A 4,618-nucleotide genomic window follows, 5' to 3' on the forward strand; every position below is an offset into this window, starting at 1 on the left:
CCTCTTTGGCTATCCTCAGATTTTCATTGAGCTCTTTATCCCTTTTCTTCCGTTTTAAAGCCTCAGCAATCGTTTCTTCATCTTCATCATCACTTTCTTCCACAACACCCTTCAATTTTTCTTGTTCACCAGAACCCGAAGCTAAATTAACCTTCGGTTCGGTTACGGCAATGACTTTCGGTGGAATGGGAGGAATTTGAGCACCTTCTCCCCCTTGTTGCGGAGTGACCACAGACTCCGTAATACCCTGAATCTGACTTAACATCTGAATGGCAGGAAGAAGTCTTGCAGTCAAGTGATTCCGGATTGTAAGGGTTAGAACAGGATCATGAGCATTAACAAGATTACTGAGAATTGATAGAACATCCCCAACACAACTTTTTAGAACACCCCACTCAGCCTTGAGTGATGCAATTTCCTGCTAAGCATGAGTAAGCTGAGCTGATTGGACTTCAAGTTGGGTAGTTTTTTGAGCAAGTTCATCCATAACCTTCTTTTCGGTGGCCATGTCAGCCTGAAGCTTATCAAAGCGAGAGTTGACCGAAGCTAGAAGAGAAGTGTGATCGGCTTGGAGCTCAGTACGAACAGAATCAAACTTTGCTTTCTCTTCTTGAAGGGACTTGGATAGAGTATCAGTAGAGGCATTAACCTTCGCAGCATTGGAATCGGTATGGGCTTTGAGGGATTCCAAAAAGACCTTTGACTCATGAACAAGATCTGTGACTTCTGTTGTTGCTTGCTTGCAGGACGATGTGGAAGCATCCACAACCTTTGTAGATTTGTCAATGGAGTCTGTATATTGCTGAAGAGCAGTATCAAGAAAAGCTTTCAAGACAACTTCAGAATAAGTTGCAGAAGAACCAATTAACTTGTCAAGCTTATCATTAAGAGCTTGCAAATGGAGCTTTGTCACTAGAGCATCATCCTCACTTTCACTTGGTAGTCGATAAGGACTGTAGTAAGTGGAGTCATATTCAAAGTCTGTATATCCCAAAATAGGCTCAGAATCTGTTGAAGGTGAGGGTAATAAAGGTTTGTTGGTAACAGGGGTTTCAATGGAAACTGTATGTTCCCCCGTATCAGATACGTTGACACTTACCGAAGGTCCAGTGGTTGTGGTTGTTGTAGCTTGAGAAAAGATTGGTGGTGGTATTGGAGCATTAGAAGCAGGTTGAGAAGTGACAGGTGGTGGAATGGGAGCAACCGAGATTGGAATTGTAGTTTGCTTTGGAGAAGAAGGAGGAGTAGGAACGTGAATCTGTACCTCAGGAGATGGAGATCTAGGAGGAGTATCGCCCCTTGGTATGCCTTCATGTTGAACTTCCTCTTCTTCATTGACTAGTTGTTCCTCTTCATTGGAATCAGAAGGCGTCGGTTCCTTTGGTCGCTTTACCATCTGCTTGAGCTTCTTCTCTTTGGGAGCCGAAGGTGCAGCTTTATCAGCTTTACGCTTTTTAGGAGATGAGGGACCTTCGGTCTCAGCTTTCTTAGTCTCCTGTTTCTTTCCCCTCTTGGCAGGTTTGTCAGCAACCTCCAAAACATTCTGCATCTCAGGAGTGAGTTGGCGTAGACCCGAAGGAGGCAATTTCCTGTAATCAGCCATTACTCTACTTTCACTGGAGACACATCGGCTCATTGATTCAGGAATAGAACCAATGTATGGGTACTTGGTAGGATCAGCAACAATAATTTTGACCGTGTCAAAAGTAGCAATAGAGGATGACAGAGCATCCGCCACGACTGGAATCTGAAAAGTCTCAATGGCTCTACGAGTGACTAAAGTCCAGAATCGAGCACAGGAAATCTCAGAATCTCTAGACGAGGAGTTGAGGCTTTGCACCAGTTGCGACCAAATAAGAGAACCATAATCCAAATTGATGCCATTGTAGATACCATAAAGGATTGTCATGAAACATTTACTCGCCCCATCAGACCCTGCAACCCTTTCTGCTAATCCTTTGTAAAAAAGTGTAAGCAGACCATTCCACTGAGGTGGTTAACAGGACTTCTTGAATTTCGTTATCGTAGTTAGAACATCCGTGTAGCCCATGTCGTAGAACATTGAAAACAACTGAGTTGTTATTATGAAGTCCGGTGAGAATACAGAAGCATCTGCTGCAAGCTCTAGCAATCAACAAAAGCGTGCTTTGGATACAGAGGTTCTTTGATCAAAGATATCGAAGTAGATCCGTTCCTTGCGTTTGTCATAGGAAGCAGTGAAATAGACCTGTGATAGAAGGGACATGGGAACTGATTCGACTTGTGTAAGAGCAATCACCAATGGGGAATATTTGAGACACTCTACAACGTGAAGCATATACGAATCATAAAGAAAAGGATCCAGTTGAATGATGAGATTTTGATTGGGCTTTATCTTAAGCAAAGTTGATGAAGCAGTTTGAGCTTGATGAGATGAACCTTCCGCCATTGTTGAAGTGACGAAGAAGATGAACAGTTGTTTATCGCCGGTTGCTTTCGAGAGAGATGTTGAAGAAGGTAAGGATGTACAGTAGGTGTGAGAAACCCCCTTTTATACCATTGGTAGGAGAGAGAAAATATCCGTTGTGATGATGATACGATCTCTGAAACGTCGCCTGAAAAAGCGCGATGTGACAGGTTGGTTTCCCTAGATATACGTCAGCATGCGTGGATGGAGGAACCGTTTCAAATTCACGCGCCCAATCCAGTTCTTATCCATTAATGCCTCTTCAAATCCCAGTGCATACCACAATAGACAAGATTCATCCTTTCGCTTCACATAAAGGAACCTTCGCTCCGTTTTCAAGTGACCCATCATTTCTGTTAGAGCCAAAAACACAAATCTGGAATAGTGTCATTAGTACCACGAAGTAGAATTTGGAAAATCATAAAGATCTTCGTGCAAGAGTGTGCCAATGAAAAAGAAATAAAACAAAATATTTGTAGGATTTAAGTGATGTCTATTTAGACACGAAACAGTGGATCCCGGGTACGAATCTCTTCCTTCAAAGTTAAGAGAGACTGAGAAGTGTCTGTGTGGTTTCCCGTGAATTACGATAAAATGTTTGTAAAGAAACATTGAAATGCATCTTTTCAATTATAGGCTCTAAAGGGTAGGCTATCTTCAACAGAACATCGATACTTGAAATAAGATCGAAAGTTGGATGAAGTACTTGTGAAACCGATGTGATCTGTTGAACAAGTAGGTTGGTACATATAGAAAGTGACGGATAATAATAAGAAGAAATCTCAAAAATAAAAAGAAACTGGATCTTTTGGGAAGAAACGTCTTGGTGTTTGACAGTTTCATAAAGATCACTCAAAAATAAAAAGAGATTTCGTAAGGTAACAAGTAATAGCTTGAACATTTTGGCGTTCACCGTCAATTTATTCATGGTATTGGATATTGGGTTTCACTTAGCACGTGGTGAACGTATCTAAGATCATGAACACAGAGATTTTGTAACCATAAACCTCAGTTGTAATTGCTGAGAGTCTCAACGGTTACTTTGATGAAGCTAAACTGAATGGAGAAATGTGAGTTGGTTAAGGAACCAAAAGTACCTCTGCTATATAAGAAGGACAAAGCAGAAAACTCTTAACTCACTATGAGAAGAGTTAGGTAGCTCATGACTTGAGTGATTTTAGCATCCTGCTTTGGAAGAAACGAATGGTGTATTTCGAGTCATTAAGGCTTCACTCGGAGTTTTGGATGCTTCGGTCTACATGCGGCAGCATGCTTCTAGGGACTCTTAACTAGTACATAGATAAGAATGTTATACCTGCCCCATCATCGTGTTTCGCATCTATGACCTTGAATTGATGTTTAGAATTAAGATATAAAACATAAAAACACAAAGAAATATTTGTGAAGTTTTTGGATTTTCGAAAAAATAAGAAAAACAGAAAAGAAAATATTTTTGGATTTTAGGATTTTCTGAAAAATAATAAAAACAGAAAAGAAAGTATTTTTGATTTTTAGATTTTCTGAAAAATAATAAAAACAGAAAAGAAAGTATTTTTGGATTTTTGGATTTTCTGAAAAATAATAAAAACAGAAAAGAAAACAGATACTTAATATAAACAATCGAAAGAATAAGAAAGCTTTACAAAATTATACAACCGAAACCATACCTTAGAAAAGATGAAGCGAAATAGACCGAGCGTTCGGTTCATTTCGGTTCCCAAAAATTCAAGAGCTGAAATAGACCGAACGTTCGGTTCATTTCGGTTCCCAAAAATTTAAGAGCCGAAATAGACCGAGCATTCGGTTTATTTCGGCTCCCAAAAATTCAAGAGCCGAAATAGACCGAACGTTCGGTTTATTTCGGTTCCCAAAACTTCAAGAACCAAAATAGACCGAGCGTTCGGTTCATTTCGGTTCCCTAAAATTCAGGAGCCGAAATAGACCGAGCATTCGCTCTATTTCGCTTATTCATTTTTAGTGAAAAGAAAGGGGTTTCGGTGATGACTCAGCTTCCATCATTCCCAAGCCTTGGAGTATCTTGTTAAAGCTTGCTTCAGGTAAGGCCTTGGTGAAGATGTCAGCCAGTTGATCTGAGGACCGAACAAAGTGAATTTCAACATTTCCATCTTCAACGTGGTCCTTGATGAAGTGGTATCTCAGTGCGATATGCTT

Source organism: Lactuca virosa, chromosome 7 (assembly GCF_052849685.1).
Source record: "Lactuca virosa cultivar CGN04683 chromosome 7, Lactuca_virosa_CGN04683_v6, whole genome shotgun sequence".
In the NCBI taxonomy this organism is placed as follows: domain Eukaryota; kingdom Viridiplantae; phylum Streptophyta; class Magnoliopsida; order Asterales; family Asteraceae; genus Lactuca; species Lactuca virosa.